We start from the raw sequence: 22,224 nt of genomic DNA on the forward strand, positions 1-22,224 counted from the left end.
TGAGTCATATAAGTTCTTTGAAGATTTGGACATTAACCCCTTATCAGATAGGAGGTTTGCAAATATTTTCTCCCAGTCTATAAGTTGCTGTTAGGTAGCCATGACCAGTGGAACTGGTTTTTAGCAGTTTCTGACCCAAGCACTAGATTTCCTGAAATCTAGTTGTACACTTGAGATATAGAAGGAAACTTCTCTGACCTTTATTTTTCTTCCTTCCAACATATTTGTAAGTATAGAATTCTCTTTATTCAATCTCATTCTGCTTGAAATACCTAAAATGATTTCTGTTTGGTAACAGAAATAGTTCCATGATATAGATATAAATATATAGATATAAACTGTCAAAGATTATAAATCTGGGATTATTTATCTCACCTAGAGATTCCAGATAAAATACACAGTGCCCAGTTAAATTTGAATTTCAGATAAACAACAAATAATATTTTAGTATAAGCACGTCCATTGCAATCTTTGTATTTTTATTTGCTAAACCCTAATAGACCTAGTGAGGATAAAAGCAGTGATGATTTATCATCAGTAGATACTGCTAGCTCATGGGATGCAGAGGAAATGCAGTCACTTTATTTCTACCTTGTCGTTCCTGGGAGTGAAGCATATATGAAGACAAGGCCTTGGGAGACCAGGTAGGGTTTTAGTGGTTATGTCAATTCTCAATTTTTAATGTAATTGGTATAATTTTGAACGATTAAGAATTCACCTCAGAGGATAAGATAAAAGGACACTTTATATCAGTTAAAACTTCCTTTGTTTCTATTGACAGTAAATCCAATCTAAAACAACTTCCTCAGAGGTTAAGTTTATTCACACACTCAACTACAAAGTGCTGGGGCAGATCTTGCCTTAGGCCCAGGTAGATCCACTGTGCTACACAGACCTGATAATTTCCAGTCTCTACTTGTGTTTGTTTAGTTTCGTTTAATTTTAAAACAGTTTATTAATATAAAATGACATACCATAAAATGCACATATCAAAAATGTACAATTTTATATATTTTGATTCATGCAAATACCCAGTAAATATATCTATCATCACGCAAAATTTCCTTTTGCTCCTTTGTAATCCTGGCCCTCCCCCTCTATTTCCAGACAACTCCTTTCCTGCTTTCTGTCACTATAGATTAGTTTTCACTGAAAAGGAATTGGACAGTGTGTATTGTCTAGTTCCTTTTACTCAGTATAATTATTTTGAAATTCATCCATACTGTTGTGTGTATCAATTCTTTTTTATTGCTGTAAGTAATCTGATGTATGGATACACCATAGTTTGTTTATCCATTTACTTATTGATGGACACTTGGGCATTACCAGTTTTGGACTATTGCCAAAAAAATGCTACTATGAGCATTCATGCACAAGCTTTTGTATGGACATGTGCTTTCATTTCTCTTAGGTAAATGCTTATTAGTGAAATAGCTGGATCATGGGATAGGTATCCTTTTAACTTCTTAATAAACTGCCAAGTTGTTTTCCAAAGTGGTTGTACCAATTTACATTTTCAGCAGCAGTGTACTTATCATATTTGGTATGGTGTTTCTAGTTTTAGTCACTCTAACATATATGTAGTAGCATCTCATTTTCATTTGAGTTTTTATTTTCTTAATGCTTAATGATGTTGATCATATTTTCATATACTTACCTGCCATTGATATATTTTCTTTGGTAAAAATCTCTGTTCAAATTTTTGACCCATTATTTTTAAAAATTGGGTTGTTTGTTTTCTTATTATTGAATTTTGAGAGGTCTTTGTATATTGTAGATACAAGTCCTTTATCAGATATAGGTTTTTAAATATTTTCTCTTGGTCTGTGACTTGTTTTTACATTCTTATTTCAATGTCTCTCAAGGAACAGAAGTTTTTAATTTTGAGGCAGTCAAGTTTAACAATTTTTCTTTTCTGGATCATGCTTTTGTTGTTGTATCTAAGAAGTCTCTGCCTAATCTAAGAAAAATATTCTCTTATGTTTTATTCTAGAGTTTTATGATTTAATGTATTACAGTGAGGCCTATGATCCATTTTTTTTTTGACCCATTGATCCTAAAACACCAATTTTAAGCCATCAAATAGATTATTTATTTATTTATTTAAAAAAATTTTGTCCACACCCCATGGCATATGGGACCTTAGTTTCCTGACCAGGGATGGAACCCATGCTCCCTGAACTGGAAAGCAGAGTCTTAACCACTGGACCACCAGGGAAGTCCCCTATGATCCATTTTAAGGTAACTTCTGTATACAGTGCAAGGTATAGATCAAAGTTCAATTTTTTTAATATGGATATCAAATTGTTCTAGCACCATTTGTAGAAATCTTTATATTTGTTTAATGACTTGTCTTTAAATATTTATCCAAAATTAGCTGTTTATATATGTGTGGGTCTATTATAGCATTCTATTCTGTTCTATTCATCTATTTCTCTATATGTACACTGAATCACACTGCCTTGGTTATTACAGCTTTAAAGTCAGTCTTGAAATTATTAGTTCTCCAACTTTTCATTATCAAAGTTGTTTTGCTTCTTATAAGTCCTTGTGTATTTCTATGTGATTTTAAAATTAGGTTGTCGATTTCTAAAGCAAAGCATACAGGGATTTAAATTGGGATGGCATCAAATCTACATGTGAATTGGTAGAAAATTGCTGTCTTAGCAATACTGGGTTTTATGATTCATCAACACAGTTTGTCATTCTGTTTATTTTGGTCATCTTTGACTTCTCATAGTAATGTGTTTTAGTTTTCAGCGTGTAAACCATGAACATCTTTTGTTAGATTCATCCCTAATTATTTCACATTTTTGATTCTACAGTATTGCTTTCCAATTTAAAATTTTTTTCCAAAATGTGTCTCTTTAGTTAAACGATTAAAATAGCTATGTTTATTATTTTGAGTAAAATGTGTGCTCCAGAAAGAAGCTCATAGATTTTCTGAGGGAAGAAACAGTAACTTTCTTGTATCTCTTCCAATTTCAATTTTTGATTGTTCACTACTAGTATACAATATATTTTTCATATCTATTTTGTAACTTCCAACCTTAGTAAACTCAGTTATTAGTTTTTTTTCCTAGACTCTATAGGAATTATTTTACATGGATGATAATGTCATCTGTGAATAAATGTAGTTTTACTTCTTTCTTTCAAATATGAATACCATTTCTTTCTTTTTCTTGAGAGAGCAGATATTAAGGAGAAAGCATTTAGTTTTTCACCAGTAAGTATGAGGCTACATGTAGGATTATTTGTAGACACTCTTTATCAATATTGAGCAAGTTCCCTTCTATTCCTAGTTTATTGAAGGATTTTTAAAAATGTTGAATGGCAGTTGAATTTTGTTAAATGATTTTTCTGTGTTAATAGGGATGATGATTTTTTTTCTTCATAATAAATCACATAATAAAAAATTAAGTGTGGGCTTCCCTGGTGGCGCAGTGGTTGAGAGTCCGCCTGCCGATGCAGGTGATACGGGTTCGTGCCCCGGTCCGGGAAGATCCCACATGCCGTGGAGCGGCTGGGCCCGTGAGCCATGGCCGCTGAGCCTGCGCATCCAGAGCCTGTGCTCTGCAATGGGAGAGGCCACAATAGTGAGAGGCCCGCGTACCACAAAATAAATAACTAAATTAATTAGTTAAATTAAATAAAAATTATGTGATTTTTTTCTTTTAGTTTTCTATTATAATAGATTATATTTATTGATTTTCAGTTGTTAAACAAACTTTGCATTCTGGTTTACATGCTGCTTGATTAAAATGTATTATCCCTTTTTTTATGTTATTGAGTTTTGTTTGCTAAAATTTTGTTAATAATTTTGCATCTATATTCAGGAGATGTATTGGTCTCTAGTTGTACTTTTGTATAAAGCTTTGTTTTGCTTTTAGGTCAATGTTGGCTTTATAGAATGAATTGGAAAGTATTCCCTTTGGTTTTCTGAAAACAATCACCAGTGAAGTCACTTGAAATTGGAATTTTCTTTGTAAGAATGTTTTTAACTACAAATTCAATTTTTCTAATAGATTTAGGGATATTCAGGTCCTATTACAGAGCTTTGGTAGTTTGTGTCTTTCAAAGAATTGGTCCAATTTTATCAAAATTGTCAAATTTATTAATATAAAATTATTCATAATATCCCCTTATTTCCTCTTAATATCCATAGAATATGTAGTGATGCACATCTCTCATTATTAATATTGGTAACTTGTGACCTTTTTAATTGATCATTATGGCTAGGGACTTGATTAAATGTACTGATCTTCTCAAAGAACTAGCTCTGTTTTATTGGTTTTTGTCTATTATTTTTCTATTTTTCATTTCATTGATTTTTTTTTTGCTTTAATCTTTATTATATCTTTTCTTCTGCTTACTTTAGGTTGAGCTTACTCTGCTTTCTTAGTTTTATAAAACAGACTTGAGGTTTATTTAAACCTTTTCACCTATTCTAATAAAGGCAACTTGTTCTGTAAATTTCTTAACCTAGTACTGCTTTATCTTCATCCCACAAATTTTATACATTTTCATTTTCATTCACTTCAACTATTTAGAATTTTCCTTTTGATTTCTTCTTGACCCATGGTTACTTGGTTGCATTATTTACCAATTTTTAAAAATTGGTGGTATTTTACAGATATTTTTGTTATTGATTTCTAATTTATTTCCATAGTGATGCTCTTTTTAGAGAAGTTTAATTGTGATGTGACTTTCTGTAGTTTTCTTTGTCTCTTATGTACTTTGACTTTGTAGATATTCTGGATGTGTGGGTTTATACATTTAATAAATTGGGGGAATTTTTTTATCCAGTATTTTCTCAACTAGTTTTCTGCCCTTTCTCCTCTCTCTTTACCTTTGGACAATTGAATTATACAGATATTAGGTCACTTGAAATTGTACCACAGGTCACTAATTCTCTCTTCATTTGTTTTTGAGTCTTTTTATCATTTTTTTTCATTTTGGATAGTTTGCATTGCTATTTCTTCTAATTTTTCTTTGCAAAGTTTAGCCTGCTGTTACTCTCATCCAGTGCATTTTTCATGTCATATGTTATAGTTTTTACCTCTAGAATTTAATTTGTAATTTTTATGTCTTCTATGTCTCTATTTGGAAAGCTAAATCTCTCTGAGCTTCTTATCATATGGAATAGAGGGGTTTTTAAATTAATTTATTTTTTGGCTGTGTTGGGTCTTCGTTGCTGCATGTGGGCTTTCTGTAGTTGTGGCAAGTGGGAGCTACTGTTCATCGCGGTGCACAGGCTTCTTATTGCAGTGACTTCTCTTGTTGCAGAGCATGGGCTCTAGGCGCACGGGGTCTAGAGCACAGGCTCAATAGTTGTTGCACATGGGCTTACTTGCTCTGTGGCTTGTGGGATCTTTCTGAACCAGGGATCGAACCTGTGTCCCCTGCATTGGAGGGCAGATTATTAACCACTGAACCACCAGGGAAGTCCCTGGAATAGAGTTTTAATAACTCTGTTAATGTCCTTGTCTGTTAATTCTAACATCCATGTCAGTTATGGATTGATTTTGGTAGATTTTGTTTTCATGTTTTTTCCCATACTTTTACATATCTAGTAAGTTTTTATTGCATGCCAGACCTTGTAATATTATCTATACCTAATATTTTTGTATCATTATAAATATTCTTCAGCTTTGTTCAAGAATGTAGTTAAGTTACTTGAGAACAGTTTGATTATTTTGGTTTGCTTTTAAGATTTTTTATGTGAGTTCAAACATTGCTCTAATGAGGCAGTACCGTTCTAGTAACTCTACCAAATATCCCATGAATTATGAAGTATTCCAACTTGACTTGTGGGAACATTCATTTTTTCTGGCCCTCTCTGAAGTACTTTATTGTTTTCAGATGATTCGTTCTCTAGACTCAGGTAATTTCTTAGCATGCATGATCTGATCAGTCCTTTGAATAGTTGAGGGAAACCCTTTTCATAACTCTGGGGTTCTTTTTCTTTGTAGCTCTCTCATCTCTGGTTCTCTGTCTTGAGAACTCTATCTGCTCTGGTCTCCTGACTCTCAGCTCTATCTCTTCAGTTATAGATTCCAGGCTCTGCCTGTGTTCCCCTTCATAGATCACAGCCTGAAAATGTTGTCAAGACAGTGGTTTGGAGCAATAGTAAGGCTTAATTACTCCTTTGTTTCCTGTCTTTTAGGAATCACTGTCTTTCATTGCCTGCTACCTGTTTTTAATGGTTTCAATTTTTTCACATTCAATATCTATATTTTTATGTTGGCCATAATTGGAATTCCTGGTCAGTTCTATGATTGCTTTTTTTTTTTTTTTTTTTTTTTGCGGTACGCGGGCCTCTCACTATTGTGGCCTCTCCCATTGCGGAGCACAGGCTCCGGATGCACAGGCTCAGCGGCCATGGCTCACAGGCCCAGCTGCTCCACGGCATGTGGGATCTTCCCAGACCGGGGCACGAACCTGTGTCCCCTGCATCGGCAGGCGGACTCTCAACCACTGCACCACCAGGGAAGCCCTATGATTGCTTTTTAACAAAATATAGATTTAATCCATTTAAGGAAGTTTGGGATTTCTGATATCAGAGTCTGAATACTTAATCTTTAAGTGGATATATTAAATAATCATCTATTAATGTTTTAACAGCTCGTCATTTAAAACATGCTAGGTGATGAGTTTGTGACACAAATCAATATACACTTTTTAGATTATGTGGTAAGTTTCTGAGTAGCTGCTACTCAGTTCATTTGACACTGTGGTGAGATAAGGTGAATAAGGAAAGTTTGTAAAAATATCTTCAAAAATAAAATCACGTTATGTAGCCATCTAAAATAAACCAGAAAAAAATGCTAATTGTTTTAGCAACTTTCATTCTAAGTCATTATTTTTGTAAATTTAGTCAGAAAGAGTCCTATAATTAAAAACTCTTTTATAACTTTGAAAAGAATTTTAGGTAGTTTTAAAATTTAAGTAGAGGCAAATCAACACTATCCATTAAGATGAGAAATAAATAATAAAATCATATAGATTGCATTGATGTAGTCCATAGGATGAAAAGAATTATTCAATTTAAGTTGATGAGCTACTATATCATTTTCTTCAAAGAACTAACATTTTAGAAAAATAATAGAGGACAAATGGAAAGCTTAAGCGTATCTGAAATGATGCACTGATGCATGCAAAAAAAAAAAAGTAATTCAAACTTTATATAATTATACTGGCAATTAGGGGTGGTTTGTGAGGAGGAGTAGGCCAGGTGTAGATTAAATGCATCCAGAGGGGTGACTCCAACTAACACTTCCTAGTTAGGCATTGCATTATTCTGAAGGGTAGGCAGATATACCTTTACTTATGTCACAAAATTTTGATTTAAAGAACTCTTAGTTCACAACTTTTGAAAGTTTTAAAATGAATTTTATACCACTTTAAACAGCTGCAGTTAGGAGACAGAAAGGATTCTAATATAAACTGCTTGATTCCTTGTTACTCATTCAAGATAAAAAAAAGTGAAAGATATATTGAATAACACTTTTTAATTATGTTTTAATGGTGATCCTACTTTTAAAGAAACTCTAGAAAATGTAGAAAAGATCATTGAAAAATAAGTAACATATGCTTTGATGACAATGTTGTTATCTTAGGATATATTTAGCTACTCATAAATCATTTAGAAATACAAATAAAGGGGGAAGAAATGTGTACTTTCACCTCATTTGCTCTGTTGACAAGAGGCAGTGTGAAATCCACTCATCAACAAGGGATAGGTCACCTTATTTAAATTAATTTAAGGCGAGATAAATTTTTGAAATCTTTACTAACAATGGCTATATGTTTGCATATTCCTGATCTTTAGTATAAAATAAATCATGAAAGTCTTTATTTTACAGAATTGTAAAAATATATCTTGAAAAGTTAAATAATTGACGAAGTGATGTAAAAGTTTACTATAGACTAATGATGAAGGCAAGGCTTATTATTATTTTCAGTATTTTCTATGTATTTTCTCTGCACTGGGAATATTTTATTAATAAAAGTGTATTTCGTTTATGATCTTGAACAGAGAGCATTTATAATATTGAGCTACATAATTAATTAATCTCAGTTGAATTATTATGAAACTGTAACTGTTAACAAAATGACTCAGAAGAAACAAACCAAAAAGGAAAACAAAAAGACCTACAACTTTTTAATTGAATGACTAAAGTAAGTTTTCTCTACTTACTTTCTCATAATTCTCATAATAAGCATATAACAGGTGTCATTTTTGGTTTTGTTTTGTTTTGTTCTATTTTTCTCCACTTAGCCATCCCATCTGCCCTGATTACTTTCTGGGGAGGCATTTCTACCTGACTCTCAGCCCATGTAGTGTGGCGCTGTTGAGTGCACCCTGGTCCTAGGATTGACAGCGATTCAATCCCTGTTCCAAACACAACACAGCATCTCCCAAGCCACAGTGATTGCTTTGGGATAGTTACCTGACTAATGCCAAGCCACTCAAGTTCAATCAGGACCATATTGGGTATCCTTACTTCAGTGACAAGGAAAGGATTTAATGCTATGAAAAGACCCATTCAAAATTATTAGAGGAAATAGTACCTAATGCTCACTACAGGACTAGGAATAGACCTACAAGCCAGACTAGAAAATCTTAGAATTCACAGAGAAGTGGATAGAGTACACAGAAGTCTTGACTCAGTAGAGGGAGATAATTAGCTTTAAAGTAAATATGACTCTAGCTCTTCCTTACAAATCTTAAAAAGCAAGACCTGAAAGAATCAAACTGTTGCCCAGCAACTTAACTGCATCAAGGAAAAACCTTAATAATATTTTTAGGAATACAAAAATATCCTGCACCCAACAAGGTATGATATCCAATTAAAAATTACCAAGCATGCAAAGAAGCAGGAAAACACAACCCATAATGAGAAAACATTAACAATAGAAACTGATTCAGAAATGACACAGATGTTAGAATTAGCAGGCAGGGACACCGAACAATTATAACTGTAGACCTTATCTTCAAAAATTTAAGTAGAAACATGAAGATATTTTTTAAAGGACCCAAATTAAATTTCTGGAGATGAAAACTACAATGTCTGAGATGAAAAATACACTGTATATGATTAAAACACTGAGATAAAAATACACAGATTAGACACTAAAGAAGATAAGATGAATGAATTTGAAGACTTCACAATAGAAACGATACAAAATGAAACCAAGAAAAAGATGGGAAATAATGAAAGGGCATCTGTGAGCTATGGCATCTACATAAAAGTAACTAAAAAGTCACACAAATGTAACTAGTCAAAAAGGAGCATGTTCATCAAGGTTACAGAATATGCAACTGATATACAAACATCAATTGTGTTTCTATATACTAGCGATAAACAAAGTTGAAATTGGAAAACAATATAATAGCATCAAAATACAAAATATTTAGAGATAAATCTAATAAGAGTTGTACAGTCTGTACACTGAAAACTAAAGGCACTGATGAGAGAAATTAAAGACCTAAAAAATCTAGAGATATAGTGTGTTGGTGGATCAGAAGACACAATATGGTTAAGATGCCAGTTCTCCACAAATTGGTGTATAGATCCAATGCAGTCCCAGTCAAAATACCAGCAAGCTTTTTTAAAATGACAAGCTAATTCTAAAATTCATATGGAATTACAATGGACCTAGAATAAGCAAAACAATTTTGACAGAAAAAATCATTTAAAGGGTTAACACTAATTTCAAGCCTCTTGTAAAGCCGCAATTATCAAGATGATGTAGCATTTGAATAAAGATAGACAACTAGGTTAATGGAAGAGAAGAGAGAGCTGAGAAACAGACCCACACATGTTGGACAACTTATATTTAACAAAGATGCAATGAAGAAAGAAGTGGTGCTAGAATAACTGAGTATCCATTTGCAAAGAAAAAAACACCTTGGATCCACATGTTATACCGTATATAAAAATGAACTTACAGTTGATCATATTCTTAAATTAAAAATGTAAATATATAAAACTTCTAGAATAAAGTATAGTAGAAAATAGTGATCTTGGCTTTGACAAAGATGTTTTAAACAGGGCACAAAAACCATGAACTATAGAAGAAAGTTACTAAGTTGGACTCTAAATTTAAATGTTTTACTCTTCAAAAGACACTGTTATGAACATAAAGTCAAGCCCTTTCGTGAGAAACTGTTTGCCAAACACATATCTGACAAAGGACTTGTATCCTAGAATATGTACCTAAATCTTTCAACTCAGTAATGAGACAAACCACCCAATTAAAATGAAAAATTTGAACAGGGCCAACAATTTGAACAGAAACATCACCAAAGAAGATTTACAGATAGCAAATAAGCACATGAAAAGGTACTCCATATTATTAATCATTGGGGAAATGCAAGTTAAAACCACCGTGAGATGAAACTATTTACTAGAATGGTTACTGTAGAAAAAGGTCAACAATATCAAGTGTTAGAGAGAATGAAATGGGAGTCCTCATATACTGCTTGTGAGAATGTAAAGTGGTACATCCAATTTATAAAACAGTTGGGAAGGTTCTTTAAAAGTTTAATATACACCTACCTTATGATCTAGCTATTTCACTTCTAGCTATTTATCCAAGAAAAATGAAAGCATATCTCAGTTAAGTTTTTGTATCTTTATTCATTTATCCTGACAGGAAGCACAAAGTTGCTGGGTCAGAGAACGAAGCAATTATTTACTCACGGAGCATCTTAGTGCCATTTCTTCATGCCTCAATAATCCACGGCTGACACAGTGAGGGCCTAATGGTCCTGTGCGTGGGGAGGGATTTTCACCACAGGAGAGGAATTCCAAAATTATGAATTTTATATAGAGCAGCTGGCAAATATATCCCTTCTTCCCTTCCAGAGAGAGAGAGAGAGAGAGCAAGGTTTGAATGTAAGCAAAGCCTCTCTAGGGAGGGGAGAGAAAGTCTCTAGGGTCATTATCCTCTGAAATGTAAATAAATAATGTCTTTAGGGAGAGATAAGACTTCACATCTCTCTGGTTGTCTCTATCCTTAAGGATACTACTCAGTTATCTCTTAACACAAATGCCAGTGTTCTTTGCTCAGAAAGCTCTGACCCATACAGAAAAGTGAAAACGTTAATTGAACATTGTTTCCCAACAAGGTCTGTATTCAACTTGTACATGAATGCTCATAGCCCCAAACTGGACACAGTACAAGTGTCCAGCAACAGATCAATGAACAAACAACTGTGATATACCCACACAATGGAATACCACTCAATAATAAAAAAGCTTTGAACTGTTGAAATATACAACCACATGGATGAATCTCAAAAAAAAATTTGTGTTGGGGCTCCCCTGGTGGCGCAGTGGTTGAGAGTCTGCTGGCCAATGCAGGGGACGTGGGTTCGTGCCCCGGTCCGGGAGGGTCCCACGTGCCGCAGAGCGGCTGGGCCCGTGAGCCATGGCCGCAGAGCCTGCGCGTCCGGAGCCTGTGCTCCGCAGCGGGAGAGGCCACAGAAGTGAGAGGCCCGCGTACCACAAAAAAAAAAAAAAAAAAAAAAAAAAAAATTTGTGCTGAGTAAAAAACGCCAGACCCCCCCCAAAATCATACTGGATGATTTCATTTATATATAAGTCTAGAAAATGCAAATTAATTTATAGTAATGAAAACCAGATCAGTGGAGGCATGGGGAGAGAGACTGGGATGGGTAGGAGGGAAGGATTATAAAAGGATACGAGGTAACTTTTGTGTGTATATATTCATTATTTCGATTGTAGTGATGGTTTCATGGGTTTATCCATGTGTCAAAACCTATCAAACCATACACTTTAAATATGTGCAGTTTATTTTATATTACTGTGATACAGCTGCTTGAAAACATTAGAAAAATCAGCCCTTCTAGAAATTATTACTTTGAATTTCTGGTTTATGATTATATGGGGAGAGAAAAGAACAAAAATAGTTTCTCCTACTGTCAGGGAGATTATAAAGCCCACAGTGGTCAAGTGCCTCAGGATCACACTTAACCTGGGGGCTGTAGCTAGACTTAGGTGATCTCAGTCTGGGGACTGATGGAACCAGAGGAAATTCTTCAATCCATGTGTGAGGCTGCTCCAGTGCTAAAATAACATCTATGGTGTGTGATAAAGCTATGGATAAGTGGCTATATTGGTAGATATATGAGATGACAACTGATTTTTAAAATGCAGTGGATAGCATTGTTGTGAGGCTGAAATGCTGAAAGCCAAAGAAATTTATGGTCACATTACTCAGGGTCAGGAAAATATTAAATCATTCTTGGCTAGTTCTGGCTGGCTCACACCTTTTAAAAGGTGATATGGTGTGAAAAATGTTAAACCTGAAGGTGAGGCAAGTTCTGCAGATCAGGATGCTGCCAAAGAATTCAAAAATACCTGTAAAGTGTTACACAGAGAAAGGGTTATGTGGAAGAACGGGTTTTCAGTACAGATGAGACTGGCTTGTTTAACAAGTACATTGGAAAATGAACCTGTATAATGGCAAGGGGTGTTTTGGTTGATGAAAATTTTGTGGCCAGAGGCTCATAGGAGCCTAATCTTGTATTTCTCCCTGGAGCAATAGTTCAGCGTTGGTAGCAACCTTATAGAACATAACTACTGCAAATAGCGAGAATCAGCTGTATGTATTTAATTACCTTTGTGTTTTTGTCTCCTACCGAATGGAATTTCTTCGCTACTTTATGTCAGTGAGTAATCCTTTTTATAATTATTAGATATTTATCTCCCTAAACAAATTTTGTACAGCTCTTGTCTGTTCCATGTGTGAACAATCAGAAATAATGGACACTTTCAGACTCTATGCATGAAAAATTAAAATATGTAGACTATAGGTAAAGATTTAAAAATTTCCTCTCTATGGCCACATCACAATCCAACCGGAAAATTTTCTAGTAAATGCATGAGCCTGGCTTGGGTAGGGGACTGGTCTTTGTAGATGTTTTATTATTTTTAGAGGCATAGAACTCTATCATTTACCTAGGGATGGAAGAACCACAACACTTAACACTACTGTTAGAGGCTTCCTGCATTAGAGTAAGAGTTACATGTGTAGGACATAAGGGACATGATTTAGTAGAACTTATAATAAGGTGATTAGGTTTACTATACTTTTATTTAAAGACTTTATGAGTAAATCAGTGTTATTATTCTTGAGGTAAATTGTTATGGTTGTTTCACTTCCTTTTCTTATATTTAACACATATTTTCTATAAGCTTGTCTCATACAGCCATTATGTAAATAATCTATATCATAGAAAGACACAGAGGTTATTAAACAGGTAAATAAGATCACATGGTATATTAAGATGGTGAGAAACTCCATTTCAGTTTTTCAAACTTAGTATTAACCATCTGCCAAGTTATAGCTGCAGAACTAGCCATATATTTAAATCGTTTCTCTTGTTCAGTGTACACAGTTTTAAAAAAGTCTTTAGCTGCTATTCTCCAAAAACGCCATGGAATGAATCTCAAGATATTTTCTTATTAACACAGGACAATTATTTTGAAGGAGTTTAGTTACAGTGATTAATAAGGAAATAACTCCTTGTATTACATTGAATACTTTTCAAGTGATGGCATTATATCTGCTTTTAGCTCTTAATTATTCAACGAATTTAGTAAAATTAGAAACTTTGCATATATAATGTATGTAAAACTGAAGCATACTATTTTCTTTTTCTAAAAGTTTCTTCTAATTATATATTTGGCAAGTACAGGATTTTTCATATTGAACTTGGTAAAGGCTGTTAAATTGACTGTTTATACTTTATATGGAAACTTTTATTAGTCTATTGCCAAGAGCATAATGTTTGATTTATTGGCTTCTAGTTTTGCTAACTTCTGATATAATTATCATTTATAACTATGAGGAAAAATAATTAATTTTTTCCATTTGATCACACGCCCGTTCATAGCAGCATTATTCACAATAACCAGAAGGTGAAAGCAAGCCAAGTGTCCATCAACAGAGGATAAACAACATGTGGCATATTCATGCAGTAGAATATTATCCAGCCTTAAAAAGGAAGGACTTTCTGACACATATTTCAACATGGATGAACCTTGAGGACATTATGCTAAGTGAAACAAACAGGCAGTCCCCAAAAGACAAATACTGTCTGGTTCCATGTATATGAGGTGTCTAGAATAGTCAAATTCATAGAAACAAAGTAGAATGGTGGTTATCAGGGGCTGGGGAGAGGGAAAAATCGGGAATTGTTTAATGGGTATAGAGTTTCAGTTTTGCAAGATCAAAAAGTTCTAAAGATTAGAGACTGAAACTACACATGTGGCAGTAGTAGATGTTATAGTATAGTGAAACAAGGACAGGACGTTGATCTGATTTCCTCATAAACTTGCTGAAAACTTCTGGTTGATCAATCTTTGAACCTCAATTTCTTCAGGTATTTAAGGAGTAGTTTGGCCTGGACAATTCTTGAGGCACCTTCTGCTTTTAACATTCTGTGATTTTGATCCGCTGCCCATGCATAGCACAGGAGAAACGTGGCTTAGTAGCAGTTCTTTTGAAAAAGTGACATGACTTCCAAAAATGCAAATATAAACTTAGATTAATTAATAAAAGCATAGCCCATTAGCAAATGGAGATCTGTTAAGACGAGAGGGATCTGAGTGGAGAAGGGCCTTGGGTTCCATGGTGGATATAAATGAATTGAAGTAAGGAACTGGATGAGAGAAGACTAAAGAGACATGATGACTCTCAATAAATATTTTAAATGCTATCCCATGGAGGAAGGACTCGTTATCATCTGTGAGTACCACTGGGCAGGGCTAAAAGCCAGGGATTAAGTTCCAGAGAGGCAAGTGCTAGGAATTATCTAAGATTAAAGAGGCAAAAGCATAGGGAATATAGGCAATAATATTGCAGTAACTTTGTATGGTGACAGATGGTAACTAGACTTATTGTTGTGATCATTTTTTAATGTATGAAAATATCAAATCACTATGTTGTACACCTGAAACTAATATAATATTGTAAGTCAATTATACTTTAATTAAACAAAAAACTAAATAAGTAAAGGCTGGATAATATGCGTGACGGAGTTCCACATGCAGATTCTATGACTTACATTTGTCTGGAGAATGTCCCTGCAGTAAGATCCCTGGCTACCTCCTTCTAGCTCTTTCCTTCTGGTTTCACTAAGCTCTTCCTATTTCTTACTGTTTCTCTTGTTTCAGAGTAAGCTTGATGTCTATCCTTAGATTTTTTTAAAAATTTAAAAATTAAGGTATAATATATACACAGTGAAATGCACAGATCTGTTTTAAAATTTTTTATTTATTTTTGGCTACGTTGGGTCTTTGTTGCTGCATGTGGGCTTTCTCTAGCTGTGGTGAGCGGGGGCTACTCTTCGTTGCAGGGCACTGGCTTCTCATTCTAGTGGTTTCTCTTGTTGCACAGCACGGGCTCTAGGCATGTGGGCTTCAGTAGTTGTGGCATGCGGGCTCAGTAGTTGTGGCTCACAGGCTCTAGAGCAGAGGCTCAGTAGTTGTGGCTCATGGGCTTAGTTGCTCCGTCACATGTGGGATCTTCCCCGACCAGGGCTCAAACCCATGTCCCCTGTATTGGCAGGCAGGTTCTTAACCACTGCACCACCAGGGAAGCCCTGAAATGCACAGATCTTAAACATATAATTTGATGAATTTTGAAAGATATTTAACTTCCATTTAACCCACACCCTACTCAAAATATAAAACATTTTTAACACCCCAGGAAATTCCCTTGGATTGCCTTTCATTTAATCTTTTCCCCAAGAGATAAATACTGTTCTGACTTTTATCCATGGATTATTTTCTATTCTTCATATAAAGGGAATTACATGATATGCACTCTTTTCTGCCTGACTTCTTTTACCCAATGTAGTTTTTTAGGGATCCATATTGTATAAATAGTTTGTTCGTTTTATTGCCGAGTAATATTCCATTTATGGCTATAGTACATTTAGCTTATCCATTCTCCTAACAGTGAATATTTGGGCTGTTTTCCACTTTTTGGCCACTTAAAGTAAAACTGTTATGAACATTTTTTAAACAAGTCTCTGTATGGACTTATGCTTCCATGTCTCTTCAGTAAATTTCAAGGCATAGAATTACTGGGTCATAGTACAGGTGCATGTTTAACTTTATAAGAAACTGCCTAAGAGTTTTCCAAAGTTGTAGTATTTTACAATTTCACCAGCAATGTAGGACAGTTCCAGTTGCTCCACATCCTTACTAAAATTTTGTACTGTTAGTATTTTCAATTTTATCTATTTTAGTAGGTGTGAAATGGTATCTCAGTGTGATATACCGTTAGTTTTCACTAAATGAAACTATGTTTTTTGTGAACTTTGAAAATTCTCAGGCAGAGTTTTGACCTCTGCTAACTACAATTGCATTATGTTTTGTAAGATCTTGATGGGCTGCAATTACCAGTAAGTTTGACACATAGCAAGAACAGAGAGCACAACTTTATCACAGGAAGGGGTTCGGAGAGAGCCAGGATAAATACAATGGTTTTTGTTTCAATGGGTCTATAAAGCCTGTGAAATTCATTGCAGTATTGTGAGGTGTGTCAGTTTCTGTATATGTGTGTCTGTGTATGTCTATGTGTGTGTGTTTGTGACTTTTACGAGGGAGTGAACCATGAAAGTCTAAAAGTGACCCATGATCTTCAGGAAAAAATAGTTAAGTAGGTAATTGATGCTTGGGAATATTGTTTCCAATTTTTTCTACATGTACTTTTAATGTTGGATGAGCAATTTATTAATATTTGCAAGAATTTAGATAACTATAATTTATATTTGTTGTGTGTTTCATCTTCTTCTCTTCTCATTTCTCTAGCTCCCTGCGGAGCTAAATAAAAACACTGACCCTGCTCAGCATCACATAATGTGCTACAAAGGTTGAGCTTTGCTCAGCTGCTTTAATGTGTTAGAACATAGGGCCTTGCTTGAAGGGAAGTTTCATCAACTTTTAGAAGGCTTACTGTTCATGTTTGTCTAATCCCATAAGAGTTGAATGGTCTCAGAATTTTCACTCTCCATGAAGAAATAAAAGATGGAAAAGACCCATTTGGCAGCCTGGTCCTGTGCCAATGAAGGATTACCTTCTCAATAGCCCTGAAGATAATTTTCACTTTAGCAATATTAAATTACTAAACTTGAACTGCTTGCCTTAGGAGACCATTTCAAAGAACAAATAACTTCTTGGGCTTATCCCAGTTCTATATTTAAATTATAATATAAAGCGTTCTAAGCCCTAAAAGCTAGATCATTCCTGATCAACGTCAGTAGTTTAGGTTATCTTTGCCAACTATGTGTTACTAATCCTCTTACTCTTCAAATTTTCATTTCAAAAATGGTGAACAGGACTTCTCTGGTGGCGCAGTGGTTGAGAGTCCGCCTGCCGATGCAGGGGACGCGGGTTCGTGCCCCGGTCCGGGAAGATCCCACATGCCGCGGAGCGGCTGGGCCCGTGAGCCATGGCCGCTGAGCCTGCGTGTCTGGAGCCTATGCTCCGCGTCGGGAGAGGCCACAGCAGTGAGCGGCCCGCATAGCGCAAAAAAAAAAAAAAAAAAAAACAGTGAACGTTATCCCTCTCTGTAAGAGGAATCCACAGTATTTTCAGTAAAAGAAAAGCTTCTTAACCTTTTAAATTTGGGTTTGAGAGTCTTCCTTGAGTTGACCGTAAATTGGTGGCAAAATCTGTACTTGAGTGCAAAACAGGCCACAGCAGTCTTGATTTTGTTGCAGTAAAGCAGCAGGAACCTAGCGTTGCTGTCTACAGTGGATACAGCATTCTCTGTATTGCCACCTAAACTTTGATCTTTTCTTCTTGGGACTGGTTTGGTGTGAGACGCAAGGATTGCAGAGCCACTTTAGTTCTTATTTTATATAATTAGCATTGACCACCATCTTCTTTTTTTGGCCACTACCTTTCTGAAATCTCCTGCTTACCGTCATGTCTGCTGTCACTTGACCAAAATGGTTTGCTGTAAATCTGAGAGCAAAATCCCAGATTTATAGATTTGTGTGGATGTGAATCTTACTGTGTCGCTTTTCCTTGTGCATTACAAGGTTTATATTATTGCCTTTTCTTTGTTTTGCTTTCTCTTACATTCTCAGCAGTCTAGTTTCTGGTCCATTAAAATCACATCCTTATTACCAATTCCAAGTGTATAATCTCATTACTTATCCTTCTGGAGTTCATCATTGCCTTTGTTTCTTTTTCCTCCTTGAAATCACACTTCAGGATCTAGAGGAATAGTTTTTTCCTCCATTTTTTTTTTTTTTTTTTTTTTTTTTTTTTTTGCGTTACGCGGGCCTCTCACTGTTGTGGCCTCTCCCGTTGCGGAGCACAGGCTCCAGAGGCGCAGGCTTAGCGGCCATGGCTCACAGGCCCAGCTGCTGGGATCTTCCCGGACCGGGACACGAACTCGTGTCCCCTGCATCGGCAGGCGGACCCCCAACCACTGCGCCACCAGGGAAGCCCCTTCCTCCATTCTTGTTCTTTTATTTTAGATGGATCTTTTGACCTTTGTCTAAGGGTTTTTTGCTTTAATTTATCCCAATTACCATCATTCTCTGGGAGATTGTTTTCTTAAGACTGCTACCAATTGTTCTCTATTTCCCTCTTTTTATTGCGGTAAGTTTTGTTGGAAGAAAGCATGTAATTATAAAACGTGTGTCTTAGGTATGACTGGTGAACCTAGCCCACAGCCTTGTAAAGTTAGAAATCCAATCTCATCTGTACTCCAAAGTGATAAGATGCTGGCATGTTGAATCATGCAAACAGACCTCACAAAAAACCAGTATAAAAACAAGAATGTAGCTTATTAATTTAAAATGAGAAATATAGCTAATAGAAAAATCAGGTATTTCTCTTGGCATGACTTGCCCCCCTCTCTCTATAGACCAACTACTTGGGATTAGTGATGGTATAATTAGAGTGAGGGGTATTTGTTAAATAGACTTGATGTGTAATAGTAACCATCTTTAGGAGCTTATGGTGTCCAGCTGTATAACAGAAATACTCCAGCCAGGTCAGGTCTATGCTTGTGCCTGCCTGGAAAGGTATCTTCTCTCCTGTAAGTGTTTGTATTACCATTGTGGATGTTTACTTCTGTGACAATCTTTTTTTGTGCTCTTATAGCTGCACAATCTTTTTTTGAATAATGTTTTCTTAGCTCAGTTATATCAAGAATGTTGATTAGGTTATGGTCAATTCTTGCTGGCCAAAGACCATGTCTTTATATCTAATGTATTTGCTTTCTTAGTTTAATTATTGGAGGAAAATCCCAACTGCCCTTATTTTCCTCTGTGTTCTTTCATGACTTTGATAACCATCCATTTGATTATATACGGATTTGTATTTTTTAAAATGCAGGTCATGCTATATCCAGAGTATTATTTTGATATTTGCTCTGAAAATGATATGGCAAAACAATATGTGTGCTTCTAATTCCCCTCCTATCTACTTCTAAGTATCTGGCAAATATCCTTTCCTATTATATTCTAACATATTTCTTTCTGGAGGCATATGTATACTCTGTACATTGGGTAAAATAATGTACATAAGGAAAACTGTAGGTTGAAACAGGAATTTGAAGCTTCAGCATTTGTAGTAATTTATGAGACATAGCAAGCCCTACGTCTCGGGATTCAAAGTATCTTAGACGAGGCCGATATACAACTGTGCTATAGCAAGGGCAGGGGCTTCTGAGAAGTCATATTTGAACTTTACAAAAAGCGAGTAGAATTTTCCTAGTCAGGCTGCTCATGTGTTTGGGGAAGTTGAGTTTGGCTGTAAATGGAATACAGAGCAAGAGGTGAAGGTGATGAGGGCAGAGAGATCAACAGGTGATTCTGAAGATCTTCTCTCTGCTGATGAGGGATCTTGACCTCCTCCTATAGGCAAATTGAAGCAATTGCAAATACAGAGCTAGAACTTGAGAGAGAGACAGAGCTGGAGACATGGATTTGGGAGAGATCATAGATCACTGAAGCTGACTCCAATCAGAGACAGCCAGTAGATAAAGAAGAGAAATTAAGAGGTTCAGGAGGGCAAGAATCCATCCCTTGGTGTGGTCATGGATTCTTGTTTGGGAATGAATTGAGAGACCAAAGGATACCTCATGGATATTAGGGAATATCTATGCAAAGCAGATTTTCTGGAAATGCCTGAAAGTGTCCTATTGAAAGGTGATTCTTCCAGGCAAATGAGAACAACCAGTAAAGGGTCTCTCCACCTCCCATCCCACAACCCCTGGGTCGTGTTTGGACTACTGCCTTGCAAACATAAGTCAAGTAGTGTAATGACTTTAGTTGCAAAAATTGTCACAATAGTTATTCATTTATCATACCCTCAAGCATCTGACACTCATTTCTTTTTATGATTTCTAAACTTTGTCATTTATTTTTGAATTCCATGCCTTGTGTTTCTTAATTTCTTTAGTCAAGTAATAAACTTTCTTTTGCATCAACTTTATTTCTTCTAACTCCTTTGCTACTTTCTTTTGACACCATGTTGAAAATGATCCTCACCCTTTACAGTTTTCACATGTCCATCTGTTGCTCTTTGCAGCAGAGTCCTTTCCTGGTTTCAGAGCACTCTTTCAGTGTCCTTCTGTACATCTTTATATATGCTCTGTCCTTTCCCTTGCCTCCATTCAAATAACCATCCGTTCCTTTTTCTTACTTCATTTAGTAAAGCCTTGTCTAATATTTTTCCCCACTATCCCTTTTCTTAAATAATTTACTGGTCTCTGTCAATCTCTTCTTAAGTGTAAAGCTTGCTTTGAAAGAAGGCCTTCCTTAATTCATCTCATAGCACACCTTCATCAACCTTAGATACTACTTCTGAGAAAGGAACTGTCACATTTGGACAGTTGTGCAGTTTGGGATTTACACTTGTTGAAGGAATGGATTGTTCTTTCATACTCGTATATCTTTCTCATATTTTTGAATTTTTAAAATCTGTTATCTATCATGAATAGAATTCTAATTGAAAAAGATTTGATACCAATGTTTCTAGAATTTATAGGTCCTGGTACTACACCATGTGTACACATATATTTATCATGTGGAGAGGGTTCATAATTTTAGCTAATTCTTAAAGGTGTCCAGGATGAAAATAAACGTGCTTACTTAAGACTATAAGGGTCAAGATCTTACCTTCAACTTTTTCAAGGAATAAGTTCAATTAGATTTTTATATGAACTTAAAATAGTTGTGTATAATTGATCTCACTACTTTTCTTTTTTACCCTGTCTGGTTGGTATTAATATTACATTTTATTAACTTACAGATCATTTTCAACAAGGTTTTATATTTATGTACTGTCTTCCCACAATATTAGCTATTTTCTAATGATTCTGAATGTAGCTTTACTTCAATTTGTTCTTTGAAAAACCTTATTTTTTTCAAAGAACAAAATCAGAAACAGGAGAACGGGAGCTTCTGGCGGCCTAGCAGCAAAGTGTGTAATTTTCTAGCCATTCAGCTGCCACCTGCCCTGGCACCAGAGATTCAGTCTAATTATACTCGCTGATCTGAGCCAGCCAATGAAAGAGATATGATGTATGTGAAAGGGGAGGTTCTTTGAAGAGTTAAAGCAATCTTTCTTTAAAAGCTTGCTCTGTTTTTGCCTTGATGCATGCTTTAACTGATTCTTCCTGCCCACAATGTAAACCCAGATTCCGTACAAGTAGGTGACAGAGCGGAAGCTGAAGGTACTAACATTAATCACAAGGAAGTTTAATTTTTCTAGCCTTCAGTTCCACCAAGTGACAGGGTGATTTTTACTTTTCTCTTCTAGAATCCTAATGCGCTGAATGATATTTAGGGTTCACACTCTTCTCAAACTATCCAGATGTCAATCTGACAAATGACCATGTTTTCTATAAGATGCCAGGGATTGATTGGATCGTGGACACATCTAGCTTATTTTCTTTTTTCCAGCAAAGGGGAAGGTTTGGTAAGTTCTCACCTGCCCCGGGGTCAAGGTTCTGGTTGACCCTTTGGAATCAAGTAGTGATTCTCCATTTCTAAATGTGTCAAAGGCTCCCATGGCGATCAACTTATCTGACATTGATATAGATACTGCATGTTTATTTTAGTGGCTTTTCACTTAGTATTTTAATTCCCATAACTAGAATATTGCGGGAGTGATGTTACATATATTTAGATTAAATGCATATTTGTTGGATAAT

This window comes from Kogia breviceps, chromosome 13 (genome assembly GCF_026419965.1).
Source record: "Kogia breviceps isolate mKogBre1 chromosome 13, mKogBre1 haplotype 1, whole genome shotgun sequence".
In the NCBI taxonomy this organism is placed as follows: domain Eukaryota; kingdom Metazoa; phylum Chordata; class Mammalia; order Artiodactyla; family Physeteridae; genus Kogia; species Kogia breviceps.